Source organism: Arvicola amphibius, chromosome 15 (assembly GCF_903992535.2).
Source record: "Arvicola amphibius chromosome 15, mArvAmp1.2, whole genome shotgun sequence".
Classification (NCBI taxonomy): Eukaryota; Metazoa; Chordata; class Mammalia; order Rodentia; family Cricetidae; genus Arvicola; species Arvicola amphibius.
Window position 1 is genome coordinate 29,084,488 of NC_052061.1, and position 13,947 is coordinate 29,098,434.

Below are 13,947 nucleotides of genomic sequence, written 5' to 3' on the forward strand. Positions count from 1 at the left end.
AAAATGTGCCATCAAGATTCCCATATGCAAGACAGAAAGCCACGAAGATGGTGTTTGTGGCCCTATGTTGTAGCGTTGTTTAGGTCTGCTCTTTCTTTGCCATGACTTAATTCCTCTCTTTTGGAACCTGGATGGTTAACTGTTGCCATTGTATATTGTAAGTGTGTAACTTTTTTTCCTTATTGTTTATGCTGTTTTAAGGGGGGGGGGTGTCACAGCTGAAAGGTTGCCTCAGACTCCAAAAACAGCCTGTATTTAGGCTTTTGAATATTATTGGAGTAGTTAGGACATGGGGGACGTTTAGCGACAGAATGCATCATTTTGCATTTTAAAAGGAGCCTGAAACTTTAGAGAACAGGAAGGGAGCACGGCAATTTAAAGTGAGGTGTTTGGTGCAAATGGACCAATGATAGACTTGTGAGGATTAATTTTCATAGAAAAGCTACTGGATCTAGAGAGTCACATAGGATAGACACCTCCAAACATGTCTACGAGGGTATGCCCATAGAAATTTGAATAAGGAATCCCCACACTATATAAAAATAACACCATTTTATGTGCTAGAATCCTTGACTGTTATGCCAAGATGGGAGGAATAAGGAGTCAAAGCTGAGTCAATGCCATCATCAGGGTTTCTCTGCAATAATGAACTATTCCCACCAACTGTGAACTAAATAATCTGTTACTCCTTGAGCTGCTTTTTGTCTTGAGTATGAAACTAACTGAGTAAAGAAACTAACATGACACAGAAATGTGAAGAGTATTTAAAACATAAAATTAGTAGCAGTGGGTGATTGAAATGGTGACGTCAATGATAATTCACCAATGTTCTAATTTTTGATGGTAGGTATTTATTCTAATGTTCATATAATAGAACACCTCTAAGGTTGAAAAAATGCAGTTTAATGTAGCTAAGTTTTAATTAACACATAATATGCATCATAAAATGTGTTGCATATCTAATCCATTATAATGCATTTATCCTAAAAAAACTTTAAACAGAAGAAAACTAAGATCTAAACTGGAGTGCTAGTGGTATTAGTAAGAGGAAGAGCAGAAGCGACACATTTGGATACTAAGGCTAACTATCCATTACCACTATCCTAGGGCATGCTGAGTTGGAGATGTTTGTGTCCATTTGGATAATGTTGTGCAACCATATTCTGGATATGTTATTAGGAAACCAGGGAAAGGTATGCTTCAGTAATTGGTAGAGTTACCTAAAGGAACGGTCACTACATTTTGAAAGAGTGGCCCCAAAGTATATGCTAGGGAATGCCAATATTTGCAGGAAGGGCTGAAATAACTGAACACAGCAATTAGGCAGATATTCATAGAAGTTTAAAGTAGTGGAGAAAATATCGAGTACCAATATCAAAAATATATAGCTTCAACAAAAAGAGAATTGCCAACATCAGTGTATGGAGGAGATGTCAATCATCAGAGGTGATATCTTGTACCTTCCATGGAGACTCATAGGGGATAAGAGACCATTCCATCCCAGACAGACAAGATTGCAACTCTGGGCACTAGATTGTCAGGGAAGAACTGTGGTGTTTATGTGAGCTAATAATGCAAGACAGGTGTTTCTACACATAGCATGATCTTTGTAAGTACTATTATACTGGCATGCAGTCTCTTTGCTCCTGGAGATGTTTCATATGGGCATACTGCCATAAATGTCCTAAACCCTGATCTCTTAATGTTTAACAGTGTAGAAAAAGTTAATGGACTCATATTTTGAAGATTTTTTTCATTTAAGGCTCCGAATATGCAAGAGATATATTTAAGTCCACCAAAAGATTCTCATTTGGTAAAGCGCAAATGCCATAATCTTTTCAAACCAGTACTCCTAAAACGGAAAGCCTCACACATTTTACATTTCATCCGCTAACTTTCACAGCAGGCTTCCTAAAACCTAACTTCCTACCGAAGAGTGTTTCCAAGCAATTTAATGTTGAAACTGAGAACTGCCTTGACCTTTTCATGGGACCTAAACTCTCGGTCCTGCAAGACTTCAGAAACAATACACAACATGTGACCAAACATTCTAGAATAAGCAGATTCCTAACTTTGGATAACGTTACCTAAACCTAAAGAAAAAAAAAGGATTATTCCCATCATTTTCTTTTACTATTTTTAAGAGGTAGTCTTTACATTTGAATCAGCATGACAGTTCCCATGTTGTGTGTTCCATTAACTATCATTACATGGCCTTTTCAATGGAGCAGCATCTGGCTCTAAAACAAAAGATTTCTATTGCTTCCGGCTTAAGGCTCTGAATTGAGAATCACAAAACCATAGAAGGACTGCACTTTAATATCATGTCTGCTCTCAGGAAACTCAGCCCTTCTCAGAAGTGCTCTTTATCAAACAGTAAAAAAAAATGAAATGGAAGAAACATCACAAGTATTTTTCACTGTATTTGTTTAAGCTTTCTCAGTTCATGTTCTCTGAAAGAATGTCTCATTTTGTAAGTTTTGGCTGAAAGTTTTGGCTCTGAATCATTAGTATCATTGTAAAACTGAGGGAAACTAAGTCCTAAAATAATTTACCTGATCAGCCATTAGGAAATTGTATTAATGAAAAATCCATTTGTCTCAAAGATACAGAAGCTAACGTCATCTTAAGAAAAGAATGAACACAAAAGGAAGACAGAGGGTGGTTTATACAATCCCTGCTGAACTCCAAGTGGGAAAGTTAATATAGCTTCAGAGACTCTCATAGACAGGTAGACAGACCTCCTTTCAATAGCATAAAAACAAGAAAAGCCTGCTTCCACAGCTCCAGCTATAGGACTAAATGCCATGCTCAGAAATCCCCACAAGAGAAAATCTGATTGATAGGGTCAATGCCATTTGGAGTTCAAAGAACCATGACATCAGACTAAGTACTTCTTAAGGCTCTTGCCACACCATGCCTCATAAAACATATTATTTTCTTTTTTTCTAATTGAAAAGGAATTTTTTTCATACAGTACATTCTGATTACTGATCATGGTGTTCCAACCCCTAACTCCTCCCTTCTTCTATACCCTCTTTACCCATCCTAACATATGTACTACCTTCCTCTTGAAAATAAGAAGGCAAGTGAACAAACCTCCCAGGACCATGAACACTAATCAGTAAAGATGAAGGGTTCAGATAAACAACAGCTTGACTTCTGTGTTCAATATGGTATACAAGTGTTGTCTTCAGCAACAGTTCATAATGATCAGTTTGTTGACAGCAACTAATGGCTTTGATAATAGCCTGAGGTATTTATAGGTTTCCACGGAGATACTTTGGCCTATGACTTGATCAGACAGAGCCCATTCCTGGCACTCTTTTCACTTGGTTGCAAAAATATCTCGCTAACTAATTGCTTCCTCCATTTTTGGTGACTACTTAAATTTCCTTCATATATATGCATACTATATATACATGTTTATATATATATATATATATATATATATATATATATATGTAAATTAGTACAGTACTAGGTTTCCATATAATTCCTCAAATGATCGTTAGTGGTTATTTGTCCCTCCTCATATCCCCTATCTTAACCTTCTTATCCATCTCCTTCCCCATCTAATACTTCCACTCCAGTATCCCCAATCTCTCCACAACTATATATTCTATTTCACCTTCTTCGTAGGATCTTTCTTTGCCCCCTATTCCTTTATCTGGTACAAAACCTGGTAGTTCTATGGATTGTGGCAAGCCTATTGAAGACCTAAATGCTAACATCCACTACTTGTCATTTTTGGTCTGTGCTACCTCACTCGGAATGAGTTTTTCTAACTCTATTTACCTGCAAATTTCATAATTTCATTTTGAACAGCTTAATAATATCTCATTGTGTAAATGTACCAAATTTTCATTTTCAATTCATCCCTTGATGGGCACGTAGGCAGTTTACAATTTCTTAGAATTTTGAAAAGGGCACCAATGAACACAGACGTGCCAGTATCTCTGTATTAGGATGGAGGTCCCTTTATGTATATGTCCAAGAGTGTTATAGCTGAATCTTGAAACAGATGCTTTCCCACTTTCCCGAAGAACTGTCACACTGATTTCCATAGTGGCTTTTCCAGTTTGCACTCCTAACCAGCAAAAATTGTTCCCCTTCCCAATGAAGGCGAAGCATGAGCTAGCTACATGATATAGTTGTCTATGTCACCTGCAATCCTTAGTACAATATCAACATCACTTTGTAGAGCTTTTAAAAGAAGCAAATAACCCAACTGTTCTCCAAGACCCTGCTTTACTTGAACTGAGAGGGCCTGGAATAACAGTTTTCACATTTTCTGTTTTCTGTTTCTAATGTGTATCCAAATATAAGACCCTGTGAGACAATTGATGTTGCTTTTAGCAGAAATTAATGGGGAAGAAAAAACAAAATAAAAGAGCACAAAATGCCTGTAAAAGTAACAACTCAGAGACAACACAGCCCATTTGTTTCTTGTTTTGACTGAGGTCAGAATAGCCAAAGAAATCAGCTCTGCAGTCCAGCTGGTAGGGCCCATCCAAGATTGATTGAATGAGGGGAAGATGTCAAAGAGAAATCCTTATTTTCCAAACACCCTTTCACATGGCTTCTCTGCCCGGGCCCTGTAATTCAGAAGGATAAGTGCATGACCTATTACCATGCTAGGGCAGTGCCCCCCCCCCCCAAATGTAATCTCCTGGAGAATTGACAAAAATATCAATTGTTTATGGATTTCTTTTCAGCAAGCCTGCTTTGGACCTAAGGAAAAATGTTTCTAGTTACTGTTTTGGTAATCATGGTGCTTCTGGTGCAGGATCCATATTTTGAAAAATATGGGGTTTTTAAGAGATTAGAATTAAATTTCTCATGGGATTCTGAATGGGCAAAACTTCTAAAGTCAACTGATGCCAGTGATCTTGGAAGATATGGATGGACAAAAAGGGACATTAAGGAGTGAGGGTCAGGGTTGGTAGGTATTTGAAATCATTGCAAACAGAAATCCTTTATGTCTATTAAATAACTAGTCCTTTATTACAATGTGAGGCATCAATTTACCTATAGTCCCTAACTTCCCATGGGTTACACTGACCTAACACAGTATCAATGGTATCAATATCTGACATGCATCTTCAAAACTGAATTGCAGTACGCAGTTGTACATCTTTCCAGAGCTAGCTAATACTTTAGAGAATTCAATACTATCTACCCTCTACATATCAAGACTTCTATATGCAAATAAGAATTCCTTATATATGCATAAATCATAGTTTATATGCTGGGATAAACCTTAAAGAAATTGGCATTAAAGTAAGAGATTCTGTTTCTAAGACCATGTAAACTATGCACACACATGTTTGTTGTGTATATTTCTTTAATAGTAGAACAATGAAACACAGAAGAAATTGTGGTCAACAAGTCACATGGATGCATAGAGCATACGAAAAATCCATGTACATGTATATTTAGAAGAGTATAAATTGATATGGCAGATTCACTAAGGTTGTTAGAGAATATTAGAATCAGCATTGAAGGCTGTGGAAAAACCCATGTTTGAGCAGTAAAGAAGCAAGGAATGACATTTGCTTTTGAGGAAAGAGAAGCCCTCAGAGAAGCAGAAGAGGTAGGCAAAACTCAAATTTAAAAATTTTCTTTGACCACTTTGATGCTAAAGAATAATTTGAAAAGAATTACATCTTTAACTTTTAAAAATATTAGAATCATCTAGAGGATTCTTTTTAAAAAATTATGAAAAATAATACCTACTCTAAATTAATGAAGTAGGACTCTGTAAAGAAATTCCCATGGCTTCAATACTTTGAAAGCTTTCATAACAATTTGAATATTTAGCTGTGGGTGAGAATTGCTGAATTATGGACCTGTATTTGCTTATATTTGTTTATAACAAGATGGCTCTGGTTTCTAGGTTCCTGGAGAGGATAGACAACTGAAGTTAAGGAGAATTATTAGGATTCTGCAAGACACAGAAAATGGTAGTAAACTTCATGGTTTCCAAAGAAATAGAGAAAAGAAAAACTTTAAGAGGAATGTCAGTTAGGTAGTACTTACAGGATTGGATTTCTGATTAAAAGTGTTGTGCAAGAGACACAGAAGATATTCAAAGATTCCCCAAGACCCTATCTTGGCCAAACCTCATTTATCTTTCCCTTCTCTTAATTTCCATAGTGTTTCCCTAGTCAACTTCTATGAACTAGATACAAATTGAGCAGGACTTTTTTTCCCCTGTATTCTGTGCTTATTCACCTCCCCATAGCAATCATTTTAATACCTAGGATTTGAGTAACACGTCATAGTCTTTAGTTTCCAGTTTAGAAGCAGTTCTGTATATTTTATGGCAAGCAACCAATCATCTTTTGGCAAAGTGGACAGTTACATAAATGTGAAGCCACTATGATGGAATTTTTCCCTTCACCTCTAAAGTACATAAACAGCTGTGAGGAAATGCCAGGTAAAATCCTTACTGAAATGTAATGCATGCTTAATGTACAGTTTAATACCTCCATTTATCAAAATGTCAGTTGCCAACCACCAAATACAAACCAGAATGTTGCTGGGTGAATGGGGGACTTTCAAGCTCAGAGAGCAATGTTTCTGAGTGACTTCTAAGTACTTCTTCAGTCTAGGCATATTTCTTTTCATGTAAGTTGATGTTTGCCAAGTAAAAGTATAGGAAAACCTGAGTAGACATGCATTGATTTCTACTTGTCATTATGAAAACTGAAATATTACACACTTGTGGTAATATTTTCTTGTGCTTTAACAAATAAAGCTTGCCTGGAGATCAGAGTATGAAGCTAGCCACACTAGTTAGCCATACAGACCACTCAGTGGTGGCATATACATTTAATCTGAGCACTCCAGAGACAGAGGCAGATGAAACTCTCTGAGTTCAAGGCCACCATGGGATACATGAGATTGAATCAGTCTACAAGAAAAACAAAGCCAAGCAGTGATGGCTCACACTTCTTTTCTTTCTTTTTTTCATATTTTTTATTTTAAAAATTACTTTTCATTTTACATACAAACCACAGTTCCCCCTCCCCCCTTCCCCTGTCTTCCTCCACTTCCCAAGTCTCAACCATTCCTCAGAGTGGGTAAGGCCTTCCTTGAACTTTCAACAAGGTCTGGCATACAAACTAAAGGCAGGGCCAAGCCCTCCTATATCAAGGCTGAGCAAGGTATCCCACTATAGGGAATGAATTCCAAAAGGCCCAATCATGCAGTCCTGGTGCTACTGCAAGGGTCATCCCCACCCCCCAAAAGAGATCAAGCCACATAACTGTCACCCACAGTCAGAGGGTCTAGTTCAGTCCCATGCAGGTACCCAAGCTAATAATCTCCTGTATCTTCTAGGATCACCATGGATCTGGGACATCAAAGGGATAAGGCAGGAACCAGAAACCTCTGCAGGTCCAAGTGTGAGTCTGGGATCTCTCTGAGGGAGTAAGACTGTGCCAGATCCTCTGTGGGTCTGGGCGCACCTGAGTCAGGGAACTCTGAGGGAGTAGGCCAGGGCCAGAGTCCTTTAAAGGACCAACCCCAAGCCAAGGACCTCTGCAGGAACAGATTCAGACTAGGGACTGCTGTGGGAGCATATTCTGCTTTTTCAGTCAATAGCCTTTAAGATACCAGCCCACTTGGGTGTGGTCTCTTATAGCTTAAAAAGCAGCAGGAACCATGCACCTGCCCTCTTGTTTCTGGCTCCATTTCTGGCTGCTAGACTCTGTTCCTGTTTGCACTCAGAGGACTATTGTTTAGGATGGTGATCTGTAAGTTTTCCCCTTAAATAAATGATCTTCTTATTATCCTAATTTTGAACTGGTGTGGTTCTGAGCCAATAACCTAGGCCAGTGCAGGCCTGTGACAACAAATTCCAAGGGAGTGGAGCAAAACCTGGGAGTGCTGAGTGACCTCCAGGAACAGGGAGTGACCAAAGGGTAACTAGAACTGTGGCACTGACTGTACCATGAGGAAGAACCATCTGAGCCTTGGGGTCACTGACACCTAGAAGATTAATCACCAGAATCACAGACAGCCCCAACCACACCTATTAGAGGAAAAGATGAGTAGAAAAGGTAAGAACACACGCAACACCACTAAGAGCAACATGGCACCAGTAAAACCTAAAGATCCTACAACAGCAAGACTTGAACAACTAAATATAAATAAAGCAGAAGAAAATGACCTAAAAACTAACTTCAGGAGAATGTTTGAAACTCTTAAATAGAAAATGAGAAATTCCTTCAAAGAAATGGAAGAAAAGACAAAATTTGGATGACACCAGAAAATCCCTTAAAGAAAACCAAGAAAAAGCAACCAAATTTATAAAAAAAAAAAAAAAAAACTATTCAAGACTTGAAAACTGAAATAGAGACAATAAGAAAACACAAGCCAAGGGAAGTATAGAAACATAAATCATGAGAAAAAGATCAGGAACTACAAACACATGCATGAAGAGCAGAATACAAGAGATGGAAGAGAGAATCTCAAAACACTGAAGATTCAATAGAGAAAATAGACTCATTAGCCAAAGAAAACATGAAATCTAACAAAAGCTTAACCCAAAATATCCAAGAAATATTTGACACTATGTAAAGGCCAAACCTAAGAATAATAGGTATAGAAGAAGTTCATCTCAAAAGCACAGAAAATATATTTAACAAAATCATAGAGAAAACTTTCCCAACCTAAAGAAAGATATGTTTATTAAGATACAAGAACCCTACAGAATACCAAATAGACTGGATCAGAACACCTTTTTGATAAAGGTACTGGATAGATGAGGGATATAAGGAACATACCTAAACATAATAAAGGCAGTATAGGGCTCACACCTTTAATCCCAGCGTTAGGGAGGTGAAGACAGAAAGGAAATAATATGGCTGCGTGGAGACAGGAATATAAAGTGGGAGGAGACCAGAGCTTAGGATTCAATTTGAAGTTTCTTAGAGACTGTATTCAGTCTAAGGGCTTGTAGAAACAGAATCTTCTCACTTCAGTCTGAGGATTCGGTAGAGATAAGAACTAGTGGGTGGCTGTTCTGCTTCTCTGATCTTTCAGCATTAATCCCTACCATATATTTGACTAAAAGTTTATATCATTAAGGCCAAATAGAAGTTGCACGACATACACTGGTTTTCTTCTTTTCATGAATGATGCTTTTAATGCTTTCTTTTCCCACAGAAAGAATAAATATGGGTAGAAGTACAGCTTTAATTCTGACTTTGTAATAATTCCGTCAATGTTTATTTATATGGTTGAGTATAGGTGCAGAAAGAACTTATATCCTTTTTAAATTGTAGAAGAACATTGGTTTTTCTATCATCTAAAATGAAATCAAGAACTGAATCACAGGCTTGAGATACGAAGTCCTACGATCTTCCCTGCATCCACTGTCTTCTTCTAGTTCTCTTGCTGTGACAAAATGACAGAGCAACGCATAAACAATATAAGTCGTATGGTTCTAGAGCCTAAGAAGTCCAAAAGGGAGGACCTGAACCTGATGAAAGCTCCCTTGCTATGTCATCATATGGTGGTAGTGTTACCTGGCAAAAAGATGACAATGGGGCATGATAAGGACTACATGACTTTATAACTAGCCCTCCCTTGATATAATGAAACCGCTGCTAGTATCTCAGCATTAGTGCACTGAGTTATCTTCATTTTTACTTTTTCTTTTGCTTCTCTCTCATCATTATTACAAGACAATTTAAGTTTCCAAGGCAGGAACTTAGGAAGACGCATTCAAACACCTGGCCTTGACCTCCACCAGTTTTCAGCATCAGCCCTATTTTGAGAAAAGCCCAGGTTTGAAATCATAGAGGTGACTTGAAAATTTTCCACCAGGCTTCTACTTACCTTTCTAGACCTATGTTTCATTGATTTATAAATTTTATACATGCAGAGACTATCTATACAGACAGCAAAGTTCATGTTGTTACACACTCCCCCTACATATATAAATACCATCACTTTATAAATAAAAAACCAGAGACTTTCAATTCCTGCTTTGTCTAGAAATGATCTTTTAATTATAAAGGAAAGCTGTGTGTAAATATGTGATCAAATATTAGAAAACCATTATATATTATTTTCTTCTTCTTCTTCTTTCTTGTTCTTACGTTGTTTACATAGTTCATTGCAGAAGGTTTCAAGGATTTGGTCTTATAGTACGCTTTTTCTGACAATAATCAAACACACGGAACAATTGAGCAACCTAAGGGAATAGCCAGTACTTGAGACCATACACAATCATAAGTTTAGCATTTAAAAATCTCACATAGTCTTCTCATTTTATTAGCTTAGACAATTTATAATCATCATGATATACAGAAATTGTCATTAAATATGGTAGACACCTGATAAGATTAGAAGTATTGCAACATATCTTCCATTTCTTGGATTAAAGTATAATAAATTACCCTCAGACTCCCAAATGAAGCATTTTATAATTGAACAAAACAGATCGATTTTAGGGGCCCTTATTTATATGCAAAACAGACTTTTTGAGAATGGTAGACTTGATTAAAATCTCTCTAAGTGCAAATCACAAATAACTTCTCTCAGCAGCCATAACTAGCCCATTAATGTATAATTTATTGCATACAAAATAGTAAAATTCTAATGTGATCATGATCCAGATGGAAGAAAAAGTTGAATAGAAAAAACAACCAGATAAGCATAGTGGTAAAAAATGAAACTGAAATTTGAACAATTTATTACATGATAGTGTTCCAGCTGGTTTGAATGTCACACACACACACACACACACACACACACACACACAAACACACTCATCCAAAATGTTGACACTAGAACAGGCAAAGATAGTGGAATCAGTTTCTTTATGAATTCAAATTCAAATGCTTTATGTGGAAATTCTGTTTTTACAGAGAAAAGTAATGCTTCAGAAAAAAAAAAAAACGTTGGCAGTGCATTGGCTATGAAAACCATGTTTGCAAATGCAACATCTTTGGGTAGTCTGAAAGCTCACAGCTATGTCCCTATTCAAAAATTTAGGTCTCATGCCACTGTGAGTGGGATAAACTTCACAATGTCCAAACTCTGATGAAGAGCTGTAGGCAACTGATGAAAGCTGAGAGATAGAAGTTCAGGATTCTCCGAAAACAAGCAATCCCAAACCCCTTGGATATGTTTTCCAATCTCCAATAATAAGCCCCACATTTATGTACATTGAAGTGATGCTAATTGACTCCAGAGGTTATGTGCATATGTGTGTGCAATAATAATAATAATTAAAGGAGAAAAGGTCATAAACAAGAGATATGGGTCTCAGATGGACTTTGAATGAGGAGCGTGAAGTGTGGAGATGATCTAACCTAGGTCCTCATGCATGACATTTTCAAAAAATAAAACTATTTAAATTAAAAAAGAAAAGAAAAATAGGTTTTTTCTAGTAATGACACCATGACTAGGAGAGGATATTCTAAGGGAGTTCTGCCCGACTGCATGTCATTCACAAAAACTGAAACATGTCTTTTCACCCAAAGGACACATGAATTAGAAGAAGGATCTTTGTGTCAGCACAACCGAAGGTCTGTAAATGTCGATCATGGTTTCTACAAGCGTCCTCTGCACTCTCAGAATGATTGACAGGCCTGACTTTATGCTTACCTGATAATTGAGTCCAGGAGGAACTGGAAAGAAAGATGACTTGTTGATTAAGTGACTGAGATGCAAACCTTAAGTCCTGAATTTGAATTTCTTGCACAAATATGAAATGCTTGGTGTCACAGCAAACAGCTGAAACCCTAGAACTACAGGGACAGAGAAAGTTCAATTTCCAGAGCTTTCTGGACCTGCAGTGTAACAGATCTACACGTTTAATGAGCCTTCCTGTCTCTAAAAGATTAGGTGAAGAACAGCAAAAAGCTCCTCACACCACTGTAGACCACCCTATGTATAAGCGCACAAAGCAAAATGTGCATGTGTACACATACACACACACACACACACACACACGCACTTATGTGCACATTACAGAGAAACAGAGAATACATTAAGAAATAATTTAACTTAGTGAGCCATTCTCCTAGGACAAAACATAATGCCTGCAAGTCTATAATTTGTGACTTTCAATCATCTTCATTAGGAATCTGCATTTTTTTTTTTTTTGCTCACAAAAAGTTGGTTTTATTCAGTATGTAGAAATAAAATCGACTTCTCGTCTGAGTTCTTATACTGGTGAATTAGAATACACAACATTCTTTTGTAATGAAAGTAAGAATTTGAATAGAATTCTTAGACCTCTTCAGGTCTTGGGGCCCTCGTCAGACCTAAGGCTGTCCCTGTATGTTTGTTTGCTTTCCTACAAATTTGAGAACACTATGCTGTTTACGGAATACTATTCCAGCAAGTTAGGAGCATAGCATTCCCCTATTCATTCAAAGCTGCTTATTTATCACCAAGTAGGCATGGCTCCCAGTCATATGTACTGAGAGAATTTTTTAAAGCTTGTCTCAAATTGTTTTAAGTTAGGAAATATTTCAATAGTACACAAATAGCAAACCTGCTATAAATAATGCTCCTGGTTCACATGAATCCACTCTATGTAATATGTTTCTACTGAGCACATAGGATGAATAGCCCCAGCCCTAAACCATCATTGCTGAATAAAATGAATATAGTTCCCCCATGAGAATAACAGTTAATGGAAGCAGATAATAGATTCTCATATATGGCATGATATTCAAAGCCAGGCAAGAACATGCGTTAGGATGAAGAAAATCTTTCTAGGGGAAAGAATGTTTGTTAGCCAATCTAACAAATCTTTTTTCTCTGAATTAAGCATAATAAATTATGAATAATTTATAGAATGGAGCATTTTATGGAAGAAAATAAATCATCCCAGAATCTACATTTCATGAATAAAGTTGGGTTTTTAAGACTGGCTTAACATTGATGTGTGTGTTAAAGATTGTTTTTAGAGGGAGAAAGCATGTAAAATGCAAGGGGTTGTTCATCTGCTCCAGAGACACCTCCAATATCCTGAAATGGAGAAAGTGCTTAATGTTTAATGTGGACTAGTTTATTCGTTTACTTCAGTGTGTGTGCGCGTGTGCGTGCGTGTGTGTGTGCGTGAGTGTGTGTGATAAAGGCACAGGTTCTTTCAGTATGGCAGCTCAGCTCTTTTTCCTTTTCAACTGAAAGTATCTTAGAAATAATTCTTCTACAGATGAGATAAGAACATTCTATTCTTAAAATATAGATCAAGACAAATCTAAAAGTTGTCCCAAAGTTCTTTTTTGTGGGGGGTGGGATATTGGGTAGTTGTTTTGGCAAAGGGATCATTGTACTTTGGGCAACTATTTTAGTGAAAAACATAATCAGCATGCTGTTGCTCAAATTCTAATTGGTCTTGATAATCAAAACCCAGAGTGAGATATTAGAGGGTGAAAGCCAAAAGATCAGAGAAACAGAGTAGCCACTAAATAGTTCTTACATCTATGAAATCCTCAGATCAAATGGGGTATCCTGTCTCTGCTAGTCCTCAGATAGAATGCCTTGAGCCCTTGTCTCCTCTTGTCTTATATTCCTCTCACTGGCCAGCCATATCCCTTCCTGTCTTCACGTGCATAGTGTTAGGATTAAATGCATGTAACTCTCAACTATTGGGAGTAAAGGTGTGTGTCGCCACCACCTAGCTCTATTTCTCTTTGAGATTGGATCAATCTACGGTAGCCCAGGGTGGCCTTGAACTCACAGATATCAAGTGCCTCTGCCTCTTGAGTGCTGGGATTAAAGATGCATACCACCACTGCCTGGCCTCTATGGCTAACTAGTTGCTAGCTCCACACTCTGATCCTCAGGCAAGCTTTATTTATATTATAACACAAATATCAACACAAAATATCAACACAGAATGCATATATATATAGCTTCAGGTGTGGACATCAGAAAGCAAGTTTTGATGGTACTGACAGTATGTGGGCT